We start from the raw sequence: 18,241 nt of genomic DNA, 5'->3' as shown, positions 1-18,241 counted from the left end.
AGGTTAGGTGGGCTTGGATCGGCGCAACATCGAGGGCCAAAGGGCCTGTACTGCGCTGTATTCTTCTATGTTCTATGTTCTATGTTCTAAGGTTAAACTGAACAGCTTGTGACTTCTCTGTTTGTCCTTTACATCTCTTTTTGATCAAACAGGTAACACATGCAAGTTTCCAGTGTTTCACAATGCCCTTAGCAATGGGAGGTTGAGGAGATTCTGGCTAGAATCTCAACAATTTTCACACTCTGTTCCCTCAGTATCATGAGAAGCATCCTATCTAATCCTGATAACAGATCAACTTGAAGTAACCTTCCAGTTCCTCCTCTTTACCAGTTTAGCCCATCCAGAATTTCAACTACAGCCTCTCTCACTATGACACTACTTTGACAGAACCTTTTCCTTGGTAAAACAGATGGGAAGTATCATCCAGCACCTCAAGCAAAGCAATTGCCTCCACACATGTGGTGCCACAGTGTTTAGCCCTGCTGCCTCATAGTGCCAGGGACAAAGGTTCAATTCCACACTTGGGCAACTGTCTGTATGGGTTTCCTTCCACTGCCTAAAGGTTAAGTGGACTGCCAGAGTCAAATTGCCTATGAAGTGCAGGTTATGTAGATTAGCCATGGCAAATGCAGGGATAGGGTAGGATGCTCTTTGGAGGGTCAGTTTGTTTTCGATGGGCCAAATGGCCTGCTTTCACACTGTGGGGATTCTATGATCCTGAGTTCATTCCATAACTTGCATAAAATTTCTATGATCTGAGAAGGAGTACAACATGGGTTTATAAGAATGATAACTGATTTCAGGGATTGAGTTACGAGGAGCGATTATACAAACTAGGCCTGTTTTCTCTAGAATTTGGAACGTTAAGGGGTGATCTAATTGAACTCTTCATGATATTAAAAGAAAGCAAATTGGCTTTCACACGACTGAAGACTTCAGACCATTATTTGTACAATGCAAACTGATCTTCCCGGTAATGCCTATAATGTGATTCTGATCTGATTGGTTTAAATAGTGCTGCTATTATGTGATTTTCCTATAATGTGGGATCACACAGAAATAAACTATTGCGTTATATCAGAACAGACTGCAGGTAAAGTTAAACCATTTTCACTCGCTGGCGATTCCAGATCTAGGGGGTATAGACTAAAAACTAGGCCAAACTAGGCAGATGTTAAACAAAGGTATTAAGATATATGGCCAAAGGCAAGTTTTATGGAGTTAGGCCACAGATCAGCCTAGGTTTGGGGGGCTGAATAGCCTACTCCTGTTCCTAAATTCTCTTATTATCATGATATGTAAGGAAAAAAAAATTGGAACTTTTTTAATGTTATCTGCCATTCTCTTTTCATTGTCTCTCCTTGCTTCTCTTATTTTTCTTTATTTTCACTTGTTCTGTGAAATTTCTATACTCGGCCTCACTATTCCTGCGTTATCAAGATGATAATTGTCAAATAAATTCCTTCCGCTCCACCTTTTTGTTTTGTTATTCAGAGACCTCTGGCTGAAGCAAATAAATATCAACGTATTTGGGATTTATAGGAAATTCTACACTGACAAACCTTTTCATACCGTGTATTTTTCCCTATTTTAAAAAAAGCAGCATTCCTGGCACTCCTGATGCATCACCCTTTGTAATCACACAGAGGACAGCAGCAAGTGAAATAGACTCAGGAGAGCTGAGAATCAAAATGGTCTGAATCGAACTTCAATTCACCAGTGAAGCCAAATTCTGAAGGCTGAAGTATTTGAAAGCAACCAGTTCGTGGTTGTGGTAGAATCTGGGCTGGGTGAGCATTTATTGGCCAATCCCAAGACAACCTCATTGCTGTGTGGGTCTGGGGTCATATGTAGGCCAGAGCAGGTAAGGACAGCAGATTTCCTTCCTAAAAGGACATGAGTGAACCAGATGGGTTTTTACAACTGACAATGATTACCATTAGGTATTAATTTTACATGTTCAATTTTCCACTGTCTGCGATGGTGGGATTTGAACTTACGTCTCCAACGTACGGCACTGAATTATGAGCCCAGTGAAACTGCCACAAGACTGAAAATGCTAAGCCGTGCATAGAAAATAAAAAGCTCGTCATGTGTTAAGGCATAGTCATCACCACCAAGCCATGGGCTACAATAAAAATTTGCAATGAAGTGGGACTACTGTACTAAAATGCCCACATTACTAAGGCATGATAATTAAAATCAATTATGTATTTTAACATGATAATTGGATTTCACCAAAGGGTTTTATTTTATCCTTTTTATTTTACTGGTAGACTTTATTACCCAGTCTCTCTGCTCTTGTGGTGTCTGTCACAGTGTTATTGTGGTGAACTGTGTATAGTCAAAGTGCTATTCTTAATGGGAGAGTTTCGAAATTATGTTGCGCAATATGAGCATATAAAACATTATGGATTTCATTTGTTTTATATTTTAATGGAACCACTAACCCATCAAAAAGGTTAACCCTTCCAGTAAAATGGTAGACAAATGCAAGACGGTTGTTCATTCACTTCATACTGCTTAAGTTTTAGATTAGAAAATGAAAATATGAACATCAAAGTATTAAATTCTCAGTCCTGAGTAAGTGTAAACATACACATCCACACTCAAGAGTTTTTCACAATTCCATGTCTGCCTCTATAAATGTGCACTGCATGCTTTGCTTATTAGCAAGCCTATCATTTAATCTGACCCCACTTTTCAATCGTAAAGAATTTAAATTATGAAGATGGATTTAAAAATCTGGGACTCTCCTCCTTGGAGAAGACTGAGTGGTGATCTGATTGAAGTGTTTAATATTATGAATGGCCTCAACAGATTAAACAGGGAGAAAAGGTTCCTACGTGTGGGAAGAACGAGAATGAGAGGGCACAGATTTAAATTAACTGAGTAAAAGAAGCAAAATTGACACAAGGAAAATTTTCTCACACAGTGCATAGTTAGGGTCTGGAATGTCCTGTCTGAGTGTTGCAGAAACAGGCTCAGTCAAGGCTCTCAAATGGAATTGGATTATTATTTGAAAATAAATAATATGCACGGTGTCAGGCAGAGGTAGGGGGAATGGCACTAGCTTCGGGGAGGTGACCCCCTATGATAATATGCCCCCTTCCTGGATTTTATAATCTTCTTACAAAAAAAGTCTCCCCATTCCCATTCATCTTTCTATATAACAGCAGCATGGGCCACGTGAGCGTTTCACAAACTGAACTGAACCTTCCTTACTTATTTGCATATGATTTGGGGAAAATCAAGGACACTGTCTGGTCCCTCACCTCAACTTTATTTGCCAAATTCGGGCAACTGCACACAAGCCATGTGTTAGTGTTGATATTAGCCTTGAGACAATTACATGCCCAAACTCAGGCCGGCTAGAGGCATGTAATGTCCAGTCCTGGGTGAGGTGTTCATTTGGAGACCCACCATAGTCATGATGGGGCTAAATGGTCTCCTTCTACATCGCAGATACGTATCCCGACCTTGCCTCCTGGATTTCTCACTTAATTACTCGATGCCTGGTTTCTCTAACATGCCTTGGAAAACTTCTATCCCATGATTCCATGGTCTACTCCATGGTGGCCAACTCTGTGCTGACTATTGTCTCATGCAGTTCAGGAATCCCATTCTGGTGGTCCGTACCTCATTTGATGTGGGACCACCACGAGAAAGTGAGCTATTCACTGTTCAATTCACTGTTCTCTGAAGTCTTTGGAGCCCATGGCTCAAACAATTGGGCTTCCTGTCTGTGCTCACGTCTTCCAATTTCCTTCCAAAAAAAATCCTCTGGCAGTCACAGTGCTCCCTGTATCTCACAGTTGGAAATGCCAATATCTCTCAGATTCATATCTTGTTTATGTCATAGCGATATGGCTGGCCATCAGATCTTGCCTTGGTGCCAAGTTCACCACACAGAAAGTCTTTGTGGAACATCTTTGATTGACATGTAACTTAAGAGCATTTTCAACATTGGCTCTGAATTTCCATAGATGGTCTTCAAATCTTCTGTATGGTTGGTGAAACAGCTGAACCCAAAGTACTCCGGCATCCCTGCTTTTATTAGTAGGGTGCTTGCAGAGTGTCAACAGATGTCCAGGCATTCCCAACATCCTTCTGATAATGTGCAGTAGCTTAGAAAAGTCCACAACCTCTCTCTGTGGCACAGAGATGCATGGCAATCCAGAGTGATCATGACAAAGGCCAAAGGATAGTCTGATTGTTGGTGTAGATACTGAGTCCTCTACCATGGAAGATAAGGTTGTCTTTTTCACTCTCCAAGACATTGGGTTATAGATTCATAGAGTCATAGTGATGTACAACATGGAAACAGACCCTTCGGTCCAGCCCGTCCATGCCGAGCAGATATCCCACCTCATCTAGTCCCACCTGCCAGCACCCAGCCCATATCCCTCCAAACCCTTCCTATTCATATACCCATCCAAATGCCTTTCAAATGTTGCAATTGTACCAGCCTCCACCACTTCCTCTGGCAGCTCATTCCATACACATACCACCCTCTGTGTGAAAAAGTTGCCCTTAGGTCTCTCTTATATCTTTCCCCTCTCACTCTAAACCTGGTTCTGGACTCCCCAACCCCAGGGAAATGACTTTGTCTATTTATCCTATCCATGCCCCTCATGATTTTGTAAACCTCTATAAGGTCACCCCTCAACCTCCGACGCTCCAGGGAAAACAGCCCCAGCCTGTTCAGCCACTCCCTATAGCACAAATCTTCCAACCCTGGCAACATCCTTGTAAATCTTTTCTGAACCCTTTCAAGTTTCACAACATCTTTCCAATAGGAAGGAGACCAGAATTGCACGCAATATTGCAACAGTGGCCTAACCAATGTCCTGTACAGCCGCAACATGACCTCCCAACTCCTGTACTCAATACTCTGACCAATAAATGAAAGCATACCAAACGCCTTCTTCATTATCCTATCTACCTGCGACTCCACTTTTAAGGAGTTATGAACCTGCACTCCAAGGTCTCTTTGTTCAGCAACACTCCCAATGACCTTACCATTAAGTGTATAAGTCCTGCTAAGATTTGCAGCACCTCGCATTTATCTAAATTAAACTCCATCTGTCAATTTTCAGACGTTTGGCCCATCTGGTCAAGATCCTGTTGTAATCTGAGGTAACCCTCTTCACTGTCCACTACACCTCCAATTTAGGTGTCATTTGCAAACTTACTAACTGCACCTCTTATGCTCACATCCAAATAATTTATGTAAATGACAAAAAGTAGTGGACCCAGCACCGATCCTTGTGGCACTCCACTGGTCACAGGCCTCCAAGCTGAAAAACAACTCTCCACCACCATCCTCTGTCTTCTACCTTTGAGCCAGTTCTGTATCCAAATGGCTAGTTCTCGCTGTTTTCCATGAGATCTAACCTTGCTAATCAGTCTTCCATGGGGAACCTTGTTGAATGCCTTACTGAAGTCTATATAGATCACATCTACCACTCTGCCCTCATCAATCCTCTTTGTTACTTCTTCAACAAACTCAATCAAGTTTGTGAGACATGATTTCCCACGCACAAAGCCATGTTGACTATCCCTAATCAGTCCTTGCCTTTCCAAATACATGTACATCCTGTCCCTCAGGATCTCCTCCAACAACTTGCCCACCACCGATGTCAGGCTCACTGGTGTATAGTTCCCTGGCTTGTCCTTACCACCCTTCTTAAACAGTGGCACCACGTTAGCCAACTTCCAGTCTTCCGGCACCTTACCTGTGACTATCGATAATACAAATATCTCAGCAAGAGGCCCAGCAATCACTTCTCTAGCTTCCCACAGAGTTCTCGGGTACACCTGATCAGGTTTTGGGGATTTATTCATCTTTAACCGTTTCAAGATATCCAGCTCTTCCTCCTCTGTAATATGGACATTTTGCAAGGTGTCACCATCTATTTCCTTACATTCTATATCTTCCATGTCCTTTTCCACAGTAAATACTGATGCAAAATACACGTTTAGTATCTCCCCCATTTTCTGCGGCTCCACAGGTCAATGCATCACGATGCAGAGAGCCATCTCCTAGGTCTTCACTAGAGTAGGTCGGGCTTCATATGGATTGGAAATGCTAACTGTCTCAAGTCTGTGTGACTGTTGATATGTTAAGCTTAGGAGTCTGACAGTGCCCTTAAGTCACTGTCAGCAAATGAGAGAGGATAATGAGGTGTATAGTCTACATCACTTGTGGCTGGTGGGGTCTTCAAGTTTGAGATGTTTCACATCCAAACGGCTTCACCTGGCAGCTATATTGAAAGTGAACATGCCTAAGGTACAGTTTTTGTGGTGTATACCGATTACTCCCAAAATCAGAGCAATAAACACTGCAATTTTGAAGAGTGTCTATGGAAGGAGTGAGATTGAGTTGTGTATAATTTCAATGGTAGACTTTGTTACTGAACACAGATATTATTGCACAATCAATAAGAAGTGGTATTGAGTGTGTGAGATCTTGACTGGGCTCTCTTTAAAGTGACCAGCTGATGTTTAACTTTCTGAGATGTTTGATACAATCTGCATCTCATTATCAGGAAGAAACTGATCTACATGTTGAACCGATAAATTTTTCTTCAATGATCGACCAAATGATTCCACCTAAGGTATAAGTTACCTTTTTTCTTCATGCTCAACAATGTGTTGGGACTTAATGAGCATTTGGCCAATTTGGTACAGTTCAAAAACTGTGATGGAGCAAGCAGGAGGTTGTTGAAATCTCCTGGTCCGTAACTTTTGCATGTGAGCTGGTTGGGCAGGCTGAGTCAGTGATCCTGAGTCAAAGGTGCATTTCTCTGTGACCCCTTTGAATCTAATATGGCAGATTCCACATGGGCACTATGTATGTGACTTTTTCCAAGGGTGGATCATTGTCCTACATGTTCGGAATATTATTCCCTAATCTTTTTCAATTTATTGTTTGCAAATTAGTTCATTGATTTGTGCACCAAATATATGCGACCAGATGTTGTTTGGTGGGTTCACCATTTCCCTGGGATCTCTGACAGGAATATATATTGTTTGATCATTATTCTTTGGTGTGAAGTAATTTTTGAGTGAACTTACTGTTGAATAAAACCATCTATGAGTTGCTTGAATATCCACTGACCTTCTGTTCCAAGGCAATGTACAAAGTATCACTTTCCTATGAATTGCTGCTACAGTCAGTCCCTTCAATAAGCCAATAGGTCCTGAACCCCAAGATCCAATTCTTCAAGGTCATAGGAAGCTTTGCCAGAAATAAAAGAAATATGTTCTGGAGCTGATAAAGTTGAAACTTTCTCAGCTCTGCTTGTTGCCAATTTTGTTACATATTCGCTGGCAGAGGGACAATTTTGTACAACTGATTTATCTCAGAACTATGCAGAGATGACTCTGGTTCCCAAACTACAACAGGTTTATTTACAGTACTTCAAAATATCTCAAAAGTTACAGGATTTTCCACACAGAAGGGGTGGGAAGTTATGGCAGGGGTTGGGGCACTCATTTCACTCCTTCAAAAGCAAGTTTGGTGGCTCATGAACAGACTCTGAGAAAGAGCAATTAGTGGGTTGTGGGACTATGGCCCTCACTGACAGGAAATTCTGGAGCTGCCAGATAATCTGACTGGTTCACATTCCCAACTGTTAGAGCTCCATATTGGCACTGCCTGTACTACAACCAGCCCCACATTGGATCTCCAGATCCAGAGAAGTCATTGGTTGAAGGGAAGCATTGGTTGAAGAGGGCATGAGGGCAAAAGGTTGGAGAGGTGGGATTAAGTTTTTGGACAGGAACTAAGAAGTGGGGTACTCTATTTTGGGGTGTATCCCTCACCTGCAAAGTCTGCCCTCCAAACAGAATAGCCTCACTTTCCCACCAAACGTGTTTTTTAAAATTTAATTTATTTTGCTAATGCATTTGTTCCAAAAATGCTATTACACACCTCTGGATGAGGTGGGACATGAATCCGGGCCTCTCGGTCCAGACATAGGGATACTGTCACTGCGCCACAAGAGGGCCCCAAACATTGAAGTTGTGAATTGCACTCAAGCCAGATTGGAGTTGAATCGACAAGCTTGTGATCTGTAGTCAGATGTGGTCACACTGGGGTCAATTGAGTTTTCAACAATGGGTTAAGGTTATTAATTAAGTATGAATTGCCTTTTAAGAGTTCCAATTCAACTTAGATAGGTGATTCACCCAATGCCTCTTCACTGTTTGTAAAGTCATGGTGCAAGGCTGGCCATTTACAGGCTCATTGTCAGCTTATGGATCTACCAGCCTGCCTCCAGATGGTTTGTAAAATTCAGTCTTGAGCATGAGCCCAGGCTTCTGGGCTGCTGGTCCAATAACATGGCCACTATGCTTTTGTCCAATTAAAGGGACTAAAATCCACAAAGTGCTTTCTTAACGATGAAAGAGAGAGCTGCAAACACAGCAAAAGCGACAACTCTGCTTCTCAGTGCTGCCTTTTAACACTATTGCATTATTTCCTGCCGGTTAGAAGCCTCGTGAGAGCAAAATCTCAAAGATACAATGATAGTGCCACCCAACTGGAACGTACATGCTGCAAGACAGGGCATAATAGTCGAGTTGCCAAGGGGAAGGTAAAGTGCCAGGAATATAGAAAATAGAACATAGAAAAGTACAGCACAGAACAGGCCCTTCGGCCCAAGATGTTGCGCCGAGACTTAATCCTAATGTAAAATATACTAACAGCCTACGCCCCTCAACTCACTGCTATCCATGTGCATGTCCAGCAGTCACTTAAATGTCCCCAATGACTCTGCTTCCACCACTACCATTGGTAACGCACTCCATGCATTCACAACTCTCTGCGTAAAGAACCTACCTCTGACGTCTCCTTTATACGTTCCTCCTAATATCTTCAAACTATGACTTCTCGTACTCGTCAATCCTGCCCTGGGGAAAAGTCTCTGGCTATTGACTCTATCTATTCCTCTCATTATTTTAATGCAGTTTAATGTGGATAAATGTATGGTTATCCACTTTGGTGGCAAGAACAGGAAAGCAGATTACTACCTCAATGGAAACTTTATTGCTGGAACAGCACAGCAGGTCAGGCAGCATCCAGGGAACAGCAGATTCGACGTTTCGGGCACAGGCCCTTCTTCAGGAATCTATTCCTGAAGAAGGGCCTGTGCCCGAAACGTCGAATCTGCTGTTCCCTGGATGCTGCCTGACCTGCTGTGCTGTTCCAGCAATAAAGTTTCAACTTTGATCTCCAGCATCTGCAGACCTCACTTTCTACCTCAATGGAATCAATTTAGGTAAAGGGGCAGTACAAATAGATCTGGGTGTTCTTGTACACCAGTCAATGAAGGCAAGCATGCAGGTACAGCAGGTAGTGAAGAAGGCTAATAGCATGCTGGCCTTCATAACAAGAGGAATTGAGCATAGAAGCAAAGAGGTGCTTCTGCAGCTGTACAGGGCCCTGGTGAGACCACACCTGGAGTACTGTGTGCAGTTCTGGTCTCCAAATTTGAGGAAAGACATTCTGGCTATTGAGGGAGTGCAGTGTAGGTTCACGAGGTCAATTCCTGGAATGGCGGGGTTACCTTACATGGAAAGACTGAAGCGACTGGGCTTGTATACCCTTGAGTTTCGAAGACTGAGAGGGGATCTGATTGAGACGTATAAGATTATTAAAGGATTGGACACTCTGGCAGCAGGAAACATGTTTCTGCTGATGGGTGAGTGCTGAACCAAAGGACACAGCTTAAAAATACGGGGTAGACCATTTAGGACAGAGATGAGGAGAAACTTCTTCACCCAGAGAGTGGTGGCTGTGTGGAATGCTCTGCCCCAGAGGGCAGTAGAGGCCCAGTCTCTGGATTCATTTAAGAAAGAATTGGATAGAGCTCTCAAAGATAGTGGAATCAAGGGTTATGGAGATAAGGCAGGAAGAGGATACTGATTAGGAATGATCAGCCATGATCATATTGAATGGTGGTGCAGGCTCGAAGGGTAGAATGGCCTACTCCTGCACCTATTGTCTATTGTCTATTGTCTATCTATTGTTTATTTTGTATACCTCGATCAGGTCTCCTCTCTTCCTCCTTCTCTCAAGAGAGAAAAGTCCAAGCCTATTCAACCTTTCTTCATAAGGCAAGTCCTCCAGTCCAGGCAGCATCCTGGTAAACCTTCTTTGCACCCTCTCCAAAGCCTCTGTATCTTTCCTATAGTAGGGCGACCAGAACTGGACACAAAATTCCAAATGTGGCCTCACCAGGGACTTGTAGAGCTGCAGCAAAACCTCGCGACTCTTAAACTCTATGCCCCTGTTGATGAAAGCCAAAACACCATATGCTTTCTTAACAACCCTATCCATTTGGGTTGAAACTTTGAGGGATGTATGTACTTGCACACCCAGATCCCTCTGTTCCTCCACACTGCTAAGAATCCTGTCTTTAATCCTATATTCAGCATTCGAGTTCTACCTTCCAAAATGCATCACTTCGCATTTATCCAGGTTGAACTCCATCTGCCATTTCTCAGCCCAGCTCTGCATATTGTCTATGTCGCGCTGCAGCCTGCAGTAGCCCTCTACACTATCAATGACACATCCAACCTTTGTGTCATCTGCAAATTTACGAACCCACCCCTCAACCTCCTCATCCAAGTCATTTATAAAAACTACAAAGAGCAGAGGCCCAAGTACAGAGCCCTACAGGACCCCACTCAACACTGTCCTCCAGGCAGAATACTTTCTATCAACAACCACTCTGCCTTCTATCAGCCAGCCAATTCTGAATCCAGATAGCCAAATCTCCCTGTATCCCATATTTCCTGACTTTACGAATGAGCCTACCATGGGGAACTGTATCAAATGCCTTGCTGAAATCCATATGCACCACATCCACTGCTCAACCATCATCGACCTGTCTTGACACCCCCTCAAAGAACTCAATAAGATTTGTGAGGCATGACCTGCCCCTCACAAAGCCATGCTGACTGCCTTTAATCACACTATGTTTTGCCAAATAGTCATAAATCCTATCCCTTAGAAATCTTTCCAAAACTTTGCTGATCACAGACAGAAGACTGACTGGTCTGTAATTGCCAGCGATTTTCCTATTATCCTACTTGAAAAGAGGAACAACATTCGCCTCTTTCCAATCCTCCGGTACGACTCCCGTGGAGAGTGAGGAGGCAAATATTCTCGCCAGCGGCTTAGCAACCTCCTTTCATGCTTCCTGGAACAGCCTAGGATAAATGTGGTCTGGCCCTGGAGACTTATCAATCTTAATGTTTTCCAAAATTTCCAACACATCAACTTCATCAATCCTGATCTGGTCAAGACTGTATCCCAGCTCCTCTAAGTTTTCATTTATAACAAGTTCCCTTTCCTTGGTGAAAACCAAAGCAAGAAACTCATTTACGGCTTCTCATATCTGCTCAGACTCCACAAGTTCCCTTCGCTATCTCTGATCAGCCCTACCTTCTCCCTGATCATTCTCTTATTCGTCACATATGAGTAAAACGCCTTTGGGTTCTCCCTAATCCTTCTTGCCAAGCCTTTTTTGTGCCCCCTCCTAGCTCTTCTCAGTCCATTTATGAGCTCCTTTCTAGCAAGCCTGTAATCCTCTAAAGCTGTGCTAGATCCTTGCTTCCTCCACCTTACATAAGCTGCCTTCTTCCTTTTGATGAGAAGTTCCTCTGTTCTTGTCATCCAAGGTTCCTTAATCTTACCTCTTCTTACCTGTCTCAGAGGAACAAATTTGTATATCACTCGCAACAACTGCTCCTTAAATAGTCTCCATATGTCTGTTGTGCCCTTTCTGTGGAACAATTGCTCCCAGTCTATACTTCCCAACTCCTGTCTGATAGCGTCATAATTTCCTTTTCCCCAATTGAATATCTCCCTCGGTAACTGCTCCTTTCACTTTCCAAGGCTGCTAAATGTGAGGCAGTTGTGATCACTGTCACCAAAGGGATCTCCCACCGCGAGATCTGACACCTGTCCTGGCTCGTTGCCGAGCACCAACTCCAAAATGGCCTCTCCCTCGTCGGTCTGTCGACATACCGAGTAAGGAAACCCTCCTGAACACACCTGACAAAATTGGCTCAATCCAAACGATCTACACTTAGGAAGTTCCTGTCGATATTGGGAAAGTTGAAATCACCCATAACACAACCCTGCTACTTTTGCATTTTTCCAGAATCTGCCCACCTATGAGATCTTCAATCTCCCTACTGCTATTAGGGGGTCTGTAGGAAACCCCCAATGCAGTGGCTGTTCCCTTGATGTTCCTAACCTCCACCCATACTGACTCAGTAGACAAATCTTCCGCAACAACCTTCATTTCTGTAGCTGCGATGTACTCTCTGATTAGCAATGCTACACCCTCTCCTCTTTTTCCACCCTCCCTGTTCTTTTTAAATGTTCTAAACCCTGGAACATCAAGCAACCATTCCTACCTCTGTGAAACCCACATCTCCGTTCTGGCCACAACATCATAGCCCCAAGTACTGATCCATGCTTTAAGTTCTTCACTCTTATTTCGGACACTCCTTGCATTAAAACATACACACTTCAACCAATCCCTCTGTTTCATCGCGTGAGAAACCTTCCTTTTAGATTTAATATATCCTGTCACTGCCCCATCTGCAACTGACCCCCTCTCAGACATGTGGCTCTGATTCCCACCCCCCTGCCAAATTAGTTTAAACTCTCCCGAATCACACAAGCAAATCTCCCATCCAGGACATTTGTACCTCTCCAGCTCAGGTGCAACCCGTCCTTCATGTACAGGTCCACCTTCCCCAGAAGGTATCCCAATGGTCTGGGAATCTGAAGCCCTCCGTCCTGCACCAGCCTCGCAGCCACGTGTTAAGCTGCATTCGCTGAATATAGTGGAAAGCTGCATTTTCCCTGCTGAGGGGAGAAAGCTAATGGATTGCAGAGAGAGGTAAGTAGGGTATTGAGGGAGAGACAGTGTCTTAGTAATGATTGGGCTCTCAGAGTTGGAGTGGCTTGGGAAGCTTTAGTGATGGAGCAATGGTAGGAGATCATGAAAGGAGTGTTTGCCAGAGGAAATGTGTGCATGCCTCTGGGGTCACAGGGTAGACAGGACAGAAAAGTGGTTGGCATGGCAGAGTTTTGGAGGAAGAAGAGAAGCAAGAGCTGAGGACAGGTTAGCCAGGCAGCGCAAAGAGTTAACAGCAGTCAATGTCCATTGCCAATGTCTCCATTACGGAACATACACACACCAAATGCACTTCTATCTCAAGCTAACCGAGGGTGATGCTTCTTCACAAGTTCTCCTGCAAGTTGACTCTGGCAAGGAAGGTTTTGAGCAGCCTGCCTTCCTATGTGTAAGGTGAGCCCTTCAAATGGCTAAATGACCACTTACAAGCCTCCTCCTGCTGTTTGATCTTTTCTGATGGTGTGAGTAGCCCATCTGGGTCAAACATGGCAGTACCCTAGCCACATGTTGTAGGGAGAGGATGGTAGTTGCCTCCTGTTCTTGATACTGTGTGCGCCTCCTGAAGTATTCCTCCTCTCTTTTCTCTTTACCCTCTAGTCCTGTTGATTTCAGTCCCCTGCACACCCTCACAACCCTGACACTGGGTCTTACCATCCCAGCTTGCAAAAAGACCCTAGCCTTCCCTCAGTCCAGGTTCCTGGCTCCTCTTCTTTAGGGACTGCCTGCAACCATAACATTGGCTATCAATATTTCAAATTCCTCGGAGTAAATATCACCAACAGTCTGTCCCTGATAAAGAGCTTATGCTCGAAACTTCGACTCTCTTGATCCTCGGATGCTGCCTGACTGGCTGTGCTTTTCCAGCGCCACACTTTTAGACTCTGAGTTCCAGCATCTGCAGTCCTCACTCCCTCCTAACAACCTGTCCTGGTCCATCCACGTCAATGCTACTGTCAAGAAAGCATGGCAATGCCTCTACCTCTTCAGAAGGCAAAGAAAATTCTGCATGTATACAATGACTCTTACAAATTTTTATAGAACACATCCCACAGCTTGGTTTGGAAATTGCTCTGTCCAAGACCGTAAGAAACTACAGAGAGTTGTGAATGCAGCCCAGTCCATCACACAAACCATCCTGCCATCCATTGACTCCGACTACACTTCCCACTGCCTCAGGAAAGCAGCTAACATGACCCAAGACCCCTCCCACCCCGATTATACTCTCTTCTACCCTTTTCTATAGGGCAGTAGATAGAAAATGATTAGATTAGATTAGATTACTTACAGTGTGGAAACAGGCCCTTCAGCCCAACAAGTCCACACCGCCCCGCCGAAGCGCAACCCACCCATACCCCTACATTTACCCCTTACCTAACACTACGGGCAATTTAGCATGGCCAATTCACTTAACCTGCACATCTTTGGACTGTGGGAGGAAACCGGAGCACCCGGAGGAATCCCACGCAGACAAGGGGGGAATATGCAAACTCCACACAGTCAGTCACCTGAGGCGGGAATTGAACCCAGGTCTCTGGCGCTGTGAGGCAGCAGTACTAACCACTGTGCCACCGTGCCGCCCACCAAAGTTTGAATGCACAGATTCCAGAACAACTTCTTTGCTGCTATTATCAGGCTTAAAAATGAACCTCTCGTATATTAAAGTTGATCTTTTTCTGCACCTTTTACATTCTGCGTTCTGTCCTATTATCCTGATGTAATTATATAATGTATGAGAAGAAATGATTGCACACGAATAATATTTTTCACTGTATCTCAGTACATGTGACAATAATAATAAATCAAATCAAATCAAATCACTCAGCGTGTTTCTAGGACATTGTCACTTGATTGGTCAGACACTCTCGTGGCTGGTACTTCTTTGGAACTGAGGTTCACTTCAACCCAATGACAGACCCGATGGTTGTCAAGAGGTTGTGGGGTGAACAGCACAAGCACAGTGAGCCCAATCTTCTCACCACAGGGCAGGGATTTGAGTCCTCCAGTAGAATTCCAGCCCCACAGCCTGAAGCATCACAACAGTTCTGGCCTTTAGAGCCATTATGACCTCAGTTCCTATGGTTGTGGTCAACTTGCAGGAGAACTTGTGAAGAAGTATATCCTTCAGTTAGCTTAAGATAGAAGTGCATTTAGTGTGTATGTGTTCCATTATGGAGACATTGGCAATGGACATTGACTGCTGTTAACTCTTTGCGCTGCCTGGCTAACCTGTCCTCAGCTCTTGTTTCTCTTCTTCCTCCAAAAGCCTTGGGCACTGTGCTGCCTTCAACTGAATTATTTATAGTAGTGCTCGTTCTACTTAGGGTTGAATGAAGCAATAACTGAGAGTCCCAGAGTGAAAAGCATAAGGATAATCAGTGAAGCAGCTTGCAGCTATGATTTAAAATAAATGTTTCCTATGAATCCTTTCACAAAAGATGTTTCAATCTATCTCTCTCTTTGACTTACCACTGAGCATTGCTGGATGCCTATTTTATCCAGGTTTGATACATGTTTAGTGCTAATAAGACTGTACTGATGGAAAATGGAATGCATTATATTGTGAAAGTATTATTACCCCATTTAAATATGGTACAAATTGGTGGCAAAATACGACAGTGAGCGGGGGGGGGGGGGGGGGGGGGGGGGCATTAAAGTGGGTCAGGATCTATTATCTATTTCTGTCTGCCTGAGAAGCAAATAAAATCTATCACATCAAGGTACAATCAAAGGCTGTAAACATTTGCTTCAATTCTCTCTGTTTTTCGAATGCACTTTCCAGTTATCATTGTGCTGACACGTAGAGTTGTTTTCATTTTTCTGCAATGGACTTTCAGCTGTAACACCCGCTGCTACTTCAGAAATAACATGTGGGGGATTCCTGGTTCAGTCCACTGGAAATTTCTTCCCTGTGGCTATTCTTTTAACAAAGTAACACGCTACTGTTCTCTGTCACCCACTCAGATCCAAATTTGTTCTGACTAGAATATCATCCTCGCTACATTATTTCCATCTCTCTTCATGGTATTTCTCCCTGTCAGGAGCACAAATGCTCTGTTTGTATCCCTTTGGAGTCCCTCGGCGTATATATACATTCCTTGTTTAGTCTGCCTTTTACTGATACAATCCTCAGTTGATCAGTCCTCATGGGTAAAGCCAGCATGAGGTTCGGAACTCAGGGTGCTATCCTGCACGCTGAGGGATTGATCCTGAGAACTGTGCAGTTTCCGTTATTAATGCGCAACATCTCAGTTTCTGCCTCACAAAGAGTGCCTATTGTCTGATTCTCAGTGGTTCCAGCAAGCACTTTTATTGACACACTGGAATACAGAATATGATCTCTGCAATACAGCTCCCTACTACAGGCTATTCCAGCCTCACTTCTCCGAGCCTCCCGAACATGTGACTTCTCATGTCAGCATTCCATCACCATGTCATTATGTGTTCTTCTAACTACCAACACAGCCTCAAGGACCTCAGACCAAGGTTATGGGCCATAGAGTCATAGAGATGTACAGCACAGAAATAAACCCTTCGGTCCAACCCGTCCATGCCAACCAGATATCCCAAACCAATCTAGTCCCACCTGCCAGTACCTGGCCCATATCCCTCCAAACCCTTCCTACTCATATACCCATCTAAATGCCTTTTAACTGTTGCAATTGTACCAGCCTCCACCACTTCCTCTGGCAACTCATTCCATACACGCACCACACTCTGCATCAAAAAGTTGCCCCTTAGGCCCCTTTTATATCTTTCCCCTCTCACCCTAACTTTCCTGCTCCTCGGATGCTGCCTGACATGCTCTGCTTTTCCAGCATCACTCTAATCTAGACTCTGGATTCCAGCATCGGCAGTCCTCACTTTTGCCCTCAACCTATGCCCTCTAGTTCTGGACTCCCCTACCCCAGGGAAAAGACTTTGTCTATTTATCCTATCCACGCCCCACATAATTTTGTAAACCTCTATAAGGTCACCCCTCAGCCTCCAACGCTCCAGGGAAAACAGCCCCAGCCTGTTCAGCCTCTCCCTATAGCTCAAAACCTCCAAACCTCGTAACATCCTTGTAAATTTTTTCTGAACCCTTTCAAGTTTCACAACATCTTTCCGATAGGAAGGAGACCAGAATTACACCCAATATTCCAACAGTGGCCTAGCCAATGACCTGTATAGCCGCAACATGACCTCTCAACTCCTATACTCAATACTCTGACCAATAAAGGAAAGCACACCAAACACCTTCTTCACTATCCCATCTACCTGCAACTTCACTTTCAATGAGCTATGAACTTGCACTCCAAGGTCTCTTTGTTCAGCAACACTCCCGAGGACCTTACCATTAAGTGTATAAGTCCTGCTAAGATTTGGTTTCCCAAAATGCAGCACCTCATATTTATCTGAATTAAAATCCATCTGCCATTTCTCAGCCCATTGGCCCATCTGATCAAGATCAGATTACAACAGGAGGTAACCTTCTTCGCTGTCCACTACACCTCCAATTTTGGTGTCATCTGCAAACTTATTAACTGTACCTCTTATGCTCGCATCCAAACCATTTATTAAATGACAAAAAGTAGAGTACCCATGTGCCTTCTCATGTCAGTGTTCCATCACCATGTCATTTGTACTTCTAAGACCACAGACAAGGCTATGGGCCATGTGCTAGAAAATGGGATTAGAATCGAATAGTTAGAATAGTCTTTTTCTGACCAGTATGGAGATGATGGGCCAAAGGACCTTTTTCTGTAGATCTCTATGACTTGATGACCTTTGGAGCATCCGTGACGCTAGATGGTAAAATTTCTCAAATCAATACCTGACAAAACCTTATAAAATAACTCTTATTCTAGGTCCACAGATTAATTTTAGCCTTACTATTTTCATTTTCCTCTTTATTTCCACAGCAGGACACATTTTTCACATTTGTTAATAGTTTCATGAAGAAGTTTTATTCCTTAATTAGATTGATTCTCTTATTCCTCCAGCTCATCTGAATTGTTATTTCTATTTTTTACAGTGATATCAAATTCAATCAACCTTTCCGCAGTATAAGATAAGTGCCCACCAGGTGACTAATGAGTTTGATGGACTAAATGCCAAATCAAATACTACATCAGATTTTTTCTTTCTAAATGTGCAGTGATTAATTCCCTTAAACAGGCACTGGAAAAGGTAGAGACTGAGATTTGGTGTAAGGACTGGCCAATGATGAAAAACTAGGGTGTGAAACTAAGTTGAACAGTTCTTTCAGATAGCCATCACAAGCTTGAAGGCCATATGGCCTTTTCTGTGCTGTG

The 18,241-nt window shown here is 43.6% G+C and overlaps 1 protein-coding gene across 1 annotated transcript in view; it reads right to left on the bottom strand.

Moving 5' to 3' along the window:
- gabrg3 (gamma-aminobutyric acid type A receptor subunit gamma3) overlaps window positions 1–18,241 on the bottom strand; it is a 595,554-nt gene that overhangs the window by 470,820 nt on the left and 106,493 nt on the right. The gene's annotated exons all lie outside the window — the stretch shown is intronic.

Source organism: Chiloscyllium plagiosum, unplaced genomic scaffold (assembly GCF_037043375.1).
Source record: "Chiloscyllium plagiosum isolate Xiang-an unplaced genomic scaffold, Cpla_swu_hap1 HiC_scaffold_6, whole genome shotgun sequence".
Taxonomy (NCBI): domain Eukaryota; kingdom Metazoa; phylum Chordata; class Chondrichthyes; order Orectolobiformes; family Hemiscylliidae; genus Chiloscyllium; species Chiloscyllium plagiosum.
The sequence above is the reverse complement of the archived record's forward strand: the minus strand, read 5'-3'. Positions and strand labels throughout refer to the sequence as shown.